Source organism: Equus caballus, chromosome 15, assembly GCF_041296265.1.
Source record: "Equus caballus isolate H_3958 breed thoroughbred chromosome 15, TB-T2T, whole genome shotgun sequence".
Lineage (NCBI taxonomy): Eukaryota > Metazoa > Chordata > Mammalia > Perissodactyla > Equidae > Equus > Equus caballus.
The window spans coordinates 4,435,118-4,446,493 of NC_091698.1; the positions used below are offsets into that span (position 1 = coordinate 4,435,118).

At 48.1% G+C, this 11,376-nt stretch overlaps 1 long non-coding RNA gene across 1 annotated transcript; it reads left to right on the forward strand.

Moving 5' to 3' along the window:
* The first annotated feature begins 4,557 nt into the window (after positions 1 to 4,557).
* On the forward strand, positions 4,558 to 10,486 carry LOC138917789 (uncharacterized). The gene is made up of 2 exons (XR_011426220.1): positions 4,558 to 4,620; positions 7,974 to 10,486. It is a non-coding gene; the product is annotated as an uncharacterized lncRNA (long non-coding RNA).
* The last annotated feature ends 890 nt before the right edge of the window (positions 10,487 to 11,376 follow it).

Here is an 11,376-nt window from a genome sequence, read left to right on the forward strand (position 1 = left end):
TTGGCGAACACTCCGGAATCACCTGTCGGGCATGCCGGAACCGCCTCTCAGACTTGCCAGAACCATGTTCCGGACACGCCGGTACCACCTGCCGAGTATGCCGGAACCACCTGATCCACTAGCCAGAACCACCTGCTGGACACGCCAGACTCACCTGCCGACTACGCCAGAACCACTCGGCAGACACTCCGGAACCACCTGCCGGGCATGCCGGAACCACCTCTCAGAGGTGCCAGAACCACATGCCGGACACTCCGGAATCACCTGCTGCGCATGCCGGAACCATCTCTCAGACGTGCCAGAACCATGTTTCGGACACGCTGGTACCACCTACCGAGCTCGCCGGAACCACCTGCTGGACACGCCAAAATCACCTGCCAGCTACGCCAAAACCACACGGCAGACACTCCGGAATCACCTGCCGGGCTGGCTGGAACCAAGTGCTGGTCACGCCAACATCACCTGCCAGCTATGCCAGAACCACTTGGCGGAAACCATGGAAACACCTGTCGGGCCGGCGGGAACCACCTCTCAGACGTGCCAGAACCATGAGCCTGAGATGCCGGAACGACTCCCCGAACAGACCGAAACCACCTGCCAGACCCGCGTGAACCCACTGGCAAGCACGCCTGATCCACCTGCTCAACTAGCCGGAACCAACTTTCTGACATGCCAAAATAACCTGCCAGGTATACAAGAACCACTTGGTGGACACTCCGGAATCATCTGCCGGACATGCCAGAACCAGCTCTCAGACACACCAGAACCACGTGCCAGAGACGCCGGAAGCACCAGCTGAGCATGCCTCAGCCACCTGCTCGACTCGCAAGATACACCTGTCGGACATGCCAAAATCACCTGCCGGGTACGCCAGAAACACTTGGCGGACGCTCCGGAATCACCTGTCGGGCGTGCCGGAACCACCTCTCAGACTTGCCAGAACCATGTTCCGGACACACCGGTACCACCTGCTGAGTATGCCGGAACCAGCTGATGCACTCCCCAGAACCACCTAGTGGACACGCCAAAATCAACTGCCGGCTACACCAGAACCACTCGGCAGACACTCCGGAATCACAGGCCAGGCATTCCGGAACCACCTCTCAGAGGTGCCAGAACCAAATGCCGGAGACTCCGGTATCACCTGCCGGGCATGCCGGAACCACCTCTCAGAGGTGCCAGAACCACATGCCGGACACTCCCGAATCACCTGCCGGGCATGCTGGAACCACGTGCTGGACATGCCGGAACCACCTGCCGGACATGCCGGAACCACCTGCCGGACATTCCGGAACCACCGGCTCGACTCGCCGGAACCATTGCCGGACATGCAAAATCACCTGTCAGCTACGCCAGAAACACTTGGTGAACACTCCGGTATCACCTGCCGGGCATGCCGTAACCACCTCTCAGAGGTGCCAGAACCACATGCCGGACACTCCGGAATCACCTGCCGGGCATGCCAGAACCAAATCTCAGTCGTGCCAGAACCTCGTGCCGGACACGCCAGAACCACCTGCCGGACAGACCGGAGCGACCTGCTGGACACGCCGTAACCACTGGCTCGAGTCGCCGGAACCACCGCCGGACATGCAAAATGACCTGCCCGCGACGCCATAACCACTTGGCCAACACTCCGGAATCACCTGTCGGGCATGCCGGAACCACCTCTCAGACTTGCCAGAAGCATGTTCCGGACACGCCGTTACAACCTGCCGAGTATGCCGGAACCACCTGATACACTCCCCAGAACCACCCGCTGGACACGCCAGAATCACCTGCCGGCTACGCCAGAACCACTCGGCAGACACTCCGGAACCACCTGCCGGGCATGCCGGAACCACCTCTCAGAGGTGCCAGAACCACATGCCGGACACTCCGGAATCACCTGCCGGGCATGCCGGAACCATCTCTCAGACGTGCCATAACCATGTTCCGGACACGCCGGTACCACCAGCCGAGCTCGCCGGAACCACCTGCTGGACACGCCAAAATCACCTGCCAGCTACGCCAGAACCACGCGGCAGACACTCCGGAATCACCTGCCGGGCTGGCTTGAACCACCTCTCAGACGTGCCAGAACCATGTGCCTGAGATGCCGGAACCACTCCCCGAACAGACCGAAACCACCTGCCAGACCCGCCTGAACCCCCTAGCGAGCACGCCTGATCCACCTGCTCAACTAGCCTGAACCACCTTCCTGACACGCCAAAATCACCTGCCAGGTATACCAGAACCACTTGGTGGACACTCCGGAATCATCTGCCGGACGTGCCGGAACCAGCTCTCAGACACACCAGAACCACGTGCCAGAGACGCCGGAAGCACCAGCTGAGCATGCCTGAGCCACCTGCTCGACTCGCAAGAAACACCTGTCGGACATGCCAAAATCACCTGCCAGGTACGTCAGAAACACTTGGCGGACGCTGCGGAATCAACTGTCGGGCGTGCCGGAACCACCTCTCAGACTTGCCATAACCATGTTCTGGACACGCCGGTACCACCTGCCGAGTATGCCGGAACCAGCCACTCCACTCCCCAGAACCACATAGTGGACACGCCAAAATCAACTGCCGGATACGCCAGAACCACTCGGCAGACACTCCGGAATCACATGCCAGGCATTCCGGAACCACCTCTCAGAGGTGCCAAAACCAAATGCCGGACACTCCGGTATCACCTGCCGAGCATGCCGGAACCACGTCTCAGAGGTGCCAGAACCACATGCCGGACACTCCGGAATCACCTGCCGGGCATGCCGGAACCATCTCTCAGACGTGCCAGAACCATGTTTCGGACACGCCGGTACCACCTGCCGAGCTCGCCGGAACCACCTGCTGGACGCGAAAAAATCACCTGTCGGCTACGCCAGAACCACGCGGCAGACACTGCGGAATCACCTGCGGGGCTGGCTGGAACCACGTGCCGGTCACGCTAACATCACCTTTCAGCTACGCCAGAACCACTTGGCGGACACTCCGGAAATACCTGTCGGGCCGGCCGGAACCACCTCTCAGACGTGCGAGAGCCATGTGCCTGAGATGCCGGAACCACTCCCCGAACACACCGAAACCACCTGCCAGACCCGCCTGAACCCCCTGGCGAGCATGCCTGATCCACCTGCTCAACTAGCCGGAACCACCTTCCTGACACGCCAAAATCACCTGCCATGTCTACCAGAACCACTTGGTGGACACTCCGGAATCATCTGCCGGACATGCCAGAACTGCTGGGAGCCGTGGCTACATCATTTGATCGGCTGTTTGACAGGGTCCAGCCGATTAACGCCGAGGGGTGCAGGGCCGCCCCTTGGTGAAGAATAACCGGCCAGCCCCTCACATAGTTCTGAAACCTGTGCTGCTTCTAATTGCCCTTCATTCCTTTTCCTTTCTTAACCTCCAGTTTTCACTCCTTTGGGTGGCTGCTTGGGAGGCACTACCTCCCGGGAAAATTAGATACAGTAAGAGAATGTGACCACCTGCAGGTAACTTTCAAGATATTTTTCAGTTAATTATTGGAGGAGCACACAGTCCCATGTGAGACAATCAGAAAGGAATCCTGCCCAGATAAGATGTCGAATTAGGTTTATGGCCTCCATCTGGTTAATGTTTCCTTCTCCCTCCAGTTCTTTGTCTAAATATACATATGCATCGTCCTTCTAAGTTTGCTGGTTAATTGGATGATCAAGAAGTATCTATATATTATTCTTGACCTTCTGCTTTCTGTTAAAATGTTATAGAGGTTTTCTCCTAAAAGCAATAAATAATAAATAATTGGTGAGTAGAAGGGCCGAGGGGTGCAAGAATGCCCCTCGGTGAAGGATGGCCGGCCAACACCCCCGATATTTTCTGAATTATATGCATGCTTTCTATCAAGTTTATGTGTATACTTATTTCTCTTTTTTATTCTTGAAGATTTATAGTTTAGCTTAGCTTTTCAGCCCTTTACTTTACTAACAATATGATACTTTCTCCGGCAGTGTACTTAAGGGACCGTTAGCTCTACAATCTAAAAGACAAAGGAATGCTTCCACCCCCTAAAGGGCGCGAAAAAGTAAAGATGTTTAACTGCCCGCTGAGAATGCAGATAGCCCTGGGGATAAGACACCCTGGAGTCACCTTTTGTTCCCATTAACCATCTACACTAATGGCGTAAATGATTGAGGGAGGCAGGGATGGCTCCACCAGGATGTAACCAGACGGGCTGCTGCCCTGTCCGGAGGCCTGGACCTTCTCTCTTTGATTTAACTTTACCATGAATTACAACAGACGCCTAGGTACCTATCTCCTTTAGCTTAGAGACAACAAACACTAGTTAATTGCAGAGAAGACGATCATTAACCTTATGCTCTATAGAATGGAATGCTAATAAATATTCTTGTGCTCGTTTCTTACTTCCTTATCTCTCTGAGAATATTTGTAAAACTATTTCTGTACTAATCCTGAAAAATATATAAACGACACTTGTGCACAGTAAAGTCGGACTTGCTAACACCAACCCAAGTCTCACGTCCCCTTTATTTTCCCCTCCCTCATCGCGCCGACGCCGTCCATCCCTCAGGAACCTGGACTCCGCCGGGGCGGGACCCCGGCAAGTGGCGCCCGAACAGGGACCTGAAGGGTAAGTTCCCCCCACTTCTCGGGACGGATAGGATCCTACCCAGGGCTGGAAAGAAGAGCCCCCTTTAGCCCCTCTCTGCCAAAGGGAGAGTGAGGAAAGGACAGAAGGGTAGTAGGTGTTAAGAACTTTGAGAAGTTTTTGGCCCTCTCTAGAAAGGGAGAGTGAAATAAAAAATAATAATAATAATAATAATAATAATAATTGAGAAGTTTTTGCCCCTCTCTAGAAAGGGAGAGTGAAATAATAATAATAATAATAATAATAATAATAATAATTGAGAAGTTTCTGCCCCTCACTAGAAAGGGAGAGTGAAATAATAATAATAATAATAATAATAATAATAATAATTGAGAAGTTTCTGCCCCTCTCTAGAAAGGGAGAGTGAAATAAAAAAAAATAATAATAATAATAATAATAATTGAGAAGTTTTTGCCCCTGTCTAGAAAGGGAGAGTGAAATAAAAAAAAAAAAAAATAATAATAATAATAATAGAGAAGTTTTAGTCCCTCTCCGGAAAGGGAGGGTGAAATAAGGTTAGGAAGAATAAGAAGTATTAAGAATTTTGAGAAGTTTTGGGCCATACTGAGTCTAAAGAAAGAAGGCTCTGTATAGAAATAATAACATGTATGCTTGCAAAAAAGAGACATAAAAGCCTCTTTGGGACAGATTTCTACATTCCTACATTTTTACAAGAACAATGTCCCTGGTTCCCCGAAGAGGAAACTGTTAATTTGGAAACCTGGATGATAGTGGGAACACAACTTAGAAGCTGATTTTCTTTATAAAGAGGTTATATCAACTTTGCCTAAGTATGTTTTAAAATGTCTAACTGGGAATACTTCCTTGTGCAACATTATAAGAGCAAGACCTGTTAAGTTCTGGCCGTGGGTCCTGTCACCACGCAGCAGCTCTGCCTGCCCATGGGTCCTGTCCCCATGCTATTCCACGCTATTCTCTAAATAAAAGAGCACTGCCACCAAATCTTGAGAGCCCAGGAAATCTTTCTCTACTCCTCGGCTCACCAACCCTGCATCATTTCTGGTGGACTTGCTTCATCGGCTTGTGAGCTCAAGTTCTGGTAAGTGCCCTATTTTTTCCTTGTGACTTTCTCTTTTTCAAGGATGGATCTAAATTCACTGCTCCATAGGGAACCTTCTCGGACAGCTGTATGAATCCACTTTTGCTGCCCATGGCTACTCTATGGGGCAAATTGTGGCATTCAGCCTGAAGAGAATCAGTACCTTAAGCCTGAGGGTGATGGAAAATGAATTAATCCATTCCTTCCTGACTCTATCTCTAATAGACAAATTTTACATGGGCACGGGTCGGCCACTTAAGTCATTAGGACGGCTGCCAATCTCCAAGACTCCCGTGGAAGGTTTCTTTTCCTAAGGCTGGAATGGGACCCCTCCCTCTGGCACCTGACCATACTCTGAACTGCGGGAAAAGTCCCAATCGGGACTCCAGTTCAAGGAAAGTACCAAACTCTAACCTTTGGTGGAGTATGGGAACCCCTTCTTGGGAGAATGGCTCCAGGCTGCAATTGGGTAGAATGTCCCCCAGACTGGCGGAAAGTTCCTCACTGTTTTTCTCTATCCCTTTATCCTGGGAATCATTCACCAGGCACTTATGACTGCCAGGCATAATAGGGAAGGTATACAAGAGATGCATGCAGGGGGACAAGAGATACATGCTGGGGGAAGCCCCCATCACCCCTTGCTATAGGAATCTCACAGGCAGAACAAGTAGGACGCTGCCCTAGGTTCAGGAGATTTTCAAGTTAATGGAACCTTTTCTTTCCTCTCTCTTAAAGTTACAGTGACCATTTTGGCTCCTTTTGAGCTTTGCAATTGAGAAACAAAGAAATCTTTAAAATGTCATAGTCTCCACCTCTGGGAGCGCCCCCCCCTCTGGTTTCCGGGCCTGATCACCCTGGCAACCAAGTGGGGTGCCCTCTCTTGGAGATTGACTCATTACCTGATTGATGGCAGTGATTTTTAAAACAATAGGTGTGAAGGCTCTGTGTCTGTGTGTCTATATGTGTGTGATATTTTTACCTCCGGGTGATATGGCCAATACTAAGAGTTCTGTTTAATTGGCTTAAATTAAGTGCTCACATAAATTCTAAATACAATAGAAATTAACCCACTGTCTTTTAAGATGATATGGATTAACCTTTGGTTAATGAAAACTTAAGTTTGTTGGTTTGATTGAAATGTTTGGATATGTCCTCAGAGTTAGCACTGCATATGCAAATATGCAGCCTGGGTTTCCTAGTCAAATAAGTTCATGTTGTCTGTTAGAAATTTGTCAGCATAATAACTTTAAATGATAGCTGTTTGTCTAATGTCTCAAAGTTCTTGTGGGTAATCTAAACATCATTATTGGGAACAAATGGTTTCTAACTCTACCTAAAAGACAAATCTGTTTTGTTAATTCTAAACTAATCAGGCTTATTTGGTCCAAAGTTACATGGGAAAAATTGTCAGATAAAGTGATAATAATCTTTCTTGGTTGGTAGTATGTGGGTAAATGTTACTGATATAAGTGTTTTAGAAATTATATACATGCCTAAATTCTGATCTATCCTGGCTATCAGCCATAATTCTAATTATTAGTTTAAGGTGTTGTATATCACAGAGATAACCAAGTTTCTCTGTCAATCATCATTTTTAAGTCTTTTATTGTTTACAGTCAGTTATTGTTTTACTCTATTTTTTGCTTTTGCAAATATGTCTCATCTTCAGGAAAATTCATGGAAAGGACTCTAACACTCTAGAATACAGGTTTCTAATAAACGCTCAGATTGTAAAACTAAACTGGGTAAAAATTACAGAACTCCAACAGAGAAACTGATGACCTCACAAACTGCTGACAGAAGATTAAGATCAAGAACCAATTACACAGGACAGAATAAACTGATAGGGATGATTATAATTTTTATGACTTTTTAATTGAGATATTACTGATTTTTAATATTTTGCTTTTTTCCAGAGTTAAGAAAATCTTTTTCTGTATTCTCTTAAAGAACTATGACTTACAGCAATTTATAAACAAAATTGAAACGTTTGTCTTTTCCTCCCTATCTGAGCCCCCCAAAACAACAATTGGAAAAATTACAAGGAGGAGAGCTCAAATATAGCTCTCCCCGTCTTTTACTAAGTCATGCTCTGTTTGTGATAAATTTTCTCAATTTAGATTTTCATGGTGAGTCACCTATGATGAGACATTGGAATGATAATAAACAAAATATTTTACTACAGGTCAAATGGAAGGACCTGCTTACAGGACAGTGGAAAGGTCCTGATATTCTCTTAACTGTCGGTCGAGGATATGTTTGCATATTTCCACAGGACGCTTCATCTCCTTGTGGATTCCTGATCATCTGATTCGACATGTACCGCAAGCAGCCTCTGCCCCCACCTCCACCAAGGCAGACGAGCCCCAGCTTCCGAGTCAAGATAGATGATGAATCTCCCCCAGTAGCCCAGATGAGACGACTTTCACTCCGCGAGAAACCTTCTAAACGTCTGGCTCCCCGTCCGCACTCGCCTCTGCCCTCCTATTCTTTCTACTGACTCTGGCAAAATTCAACCACACTTGTGCCAGGCCATAGCCGCTTTACAGAATGTTGTATTGATTAGACCAACAGTATCACAGTTATATAAGGTTAAGGCCTGTGTCCTGGCCCCTTATGATTTCTTGGCCTTTCCTGTACACAGTTTTGCTATGTCTATCTCTTTTAATAATTCTCGTTATGATATCTCCTGTCCAGATTGTATTTTTAACTAATTGTTTGAGCCCTGATATAGAGGTACGAGCTGTAATCATATTACAACAACCCCCCTATCTTATGCTACCCGTTCATTTGTCTGAACCCTGGTATGATGATGTTGGATTGCTTACTTTGAAACAGGCTACTGATCTTTTACAGCGCCCCCGCCGGTTTATCTCTGCTTTAATATGGGGTATCTCAGCCTTGATTGCATTAGCAACCTCTCTCACTGTATCTGCTGTAGCGCTGACTAAACAAATACATACTGCCTCTTATGTAGACGATCTTTCTAAGAATACCACTCTTGCCCTAACTACCCAAGAAATAATAGACGAAAAACTGGAGGCAAAGGTAAACACTCTGGAAGAGGCAATATTACAGATAGGACAAGAACTTACAAATTTGAAGGTTAGATTGGCCTTGCGTTGTCATGTGTCCTATAGATGGATCTGTGTGACTCCTCTTAAGGTAAATCAATCTCTACACTCTTGGGAAAAAATTAAAAATCATATCCAGGGAATATGGAACCATTCAGACTTTAGTCTAGACATTTGTGACTTACATAGACAAATTAATAATATTAATCAGGCTGAAGAATCCTTTTCTGCCTCTGAAGTGGCCACCAACCTTTTCACCTCTCTGACCTCTTTTGTAGGGGAGAAAAATTGGAGCTCCTTTATTGTTAATATTGCTGTCACCATTGGTGCTCTAATGATTTGTCTTTGCCTTTTTCCAGTCTTTCTCAAGTTAATATTCAACTCTATAAGTCGGGTTTCAGCAGAATTACATCTGTTGGCCTTAAAAAGTAAAAAAGGGGGAGATGCTGGGAGCCGTGGCTACATCATTTGATCGGCTGTTTGACAGGGTCCAGCCGATTAACGCCGAGGGGTGCAGGGCCGCCCCTTGGTGAAGAATAACCGGCCAGCCCCTCACATAGTTCTGAAACCTGTGCTGCTTCTAATTGCCCTTCATTCCTTTTCCTTTCTTAACCTCCAGTTTTCACTCCTTTGGGTGGCTGCTTGGGAGGCACTACCTCCCGGGAAAATTAGATACAGTAAGAGAATGTGACCACCTGCAGGTAACTTTCAAGATATTTTTCAGTTAATTATTGGAGGAGCACACAGTCCCATGTGAGACAATCAGAAAGGAATCCTGCCCAGATAAGATGTCGAATTAGGTTTATGGCCTCCATCTGGTTAATGTTTCCTTCTCCCTCCAGTTCTTTGTCTAAATATACATATGCATCGTCCTTCTAAGTTTGCTGGTTAATTGGATGATCAAGAAGTATCTATATATTATTCTTGACCTTCTGCTTTCTGTTAAAATGTTATAGAGGTTTTCTCCTAAAAGCAATAAATAATAAATAATTGGTGAGTAGAAGGGCCGAGGGGTGCAAGAATGCCCCTCGGTGAAGGATGGCCGGCCAACACCCCCGATATTTTCTGAATTATATGCATGCTTTCTATCAAGTTTATGTGTATACTTATTTCTCTTTTTTATTCTTGAAGATTTATAGTTTAGCTTAGCTTTTCAGCCCTTTACTTTACTAACAATATGATACTTTCTCCGGCAGTGTACTTAAGGGACCGTTAGCTCTACAATCTAAAAGACAAAGGAATGCTTCCACCCCCTAAAGGGCGCGAAAAAGTAAAGATGTTTAACTGCCCGCTGAGAATGCAGATAGCCCTGGGGATAAGACACCCTGGAGTCACCTTTTGTTCCCATTAACCATCTACACTAATGGCGTAAATGATTGAGGGAGGCAGGGATGGCTCCACCAGGATGTAACCAGACGGGCTGCTGCCCTGTCCGGAGGCCTGGACCTTCTCTCTTTGATTTAACTTTACCATGAATTACAACAGACGCCTAGGTACCTATCTCCTTTAGCTTAGAGACAACAAACACTAGTTAATTGCAGAGAAGACGATCATTAACCTTATGCTCTATAGAATGGAATGCTAATAAATATTCTTGTGCTCGTTTCTTACTTCCTTATCTCTCTGAGAATATTTGTAAAACTATTTCTGTACTAATCCTGAAAAATATATAAACGACACTTGTGCACAGTAAAGTCGGACTTGCTAACACCAACCCAAGTCTCACGTCCCCTTTATTTTCCCCTCCCTCATCGCGCCGACGCCGTCCATCCCTCAGGAACCTGGACTCCGCCGGGGCGGGACCCCGGCACAGAACCAGCTCTCAGAGACACCAGAACCACGTGCCAGGGACGCCAGAAGCACCAGCTGAGCATGCCTGAGCCACCTGCTCGACTCGCAAGAAACACCTGTCGGACATGCCAAAATCACCTGCCGGGTACGCCAGAAAAACTTGGCGGACGCTGCGGAGTCACCTGTCGGGCGTGCCGGAACCACCTCTCAGACTTGCCAGAACCGTGTTCTGGACACGGCGGTACCACCTGCCGAGTATGCCGGAACCAGCTGATCCACTCCCCAGAACCACCTAGTGGACACGCCAAAATCAACGGCCGGCTACGCCGGAACCACCGGCTCGACTCGCCGGAACCACCGCCTGACATGCAAAATGACCTGCCGGCTACGCCAGAACCACTTGGCGAACACTCCGGAATCACCTGTCTGGCATGCCAGAACCACCTCTCAGACTTGCGAGAACCATGTTCCGGACACGCCGGTACCACCTGCCGAGTATGCCGGAACCACCTGATCCACTCCCCAGAACCACCTGCTGGACACGCCAGAATCACCTGCCGGCTACGCCAGAACCACTCGGCAGACACTCCGGAACCACCTGCCGGGCATGCCGGAACCACCTCTCAGAGGTGCCAGAACCATGTTCCGGACACGCCGGTACCACCTGCCGAGCTCGCCGGAACCACCTGCTGGACACGCCAAAATCACCTGCCGGCTACGCCAGAACCACTCGACAGACACTCCGGAATCACCTGCCGGGCTGGATGGAACCACCTGCCGGTCACGCCAACATCACCTTTCAGCTATGCCAGA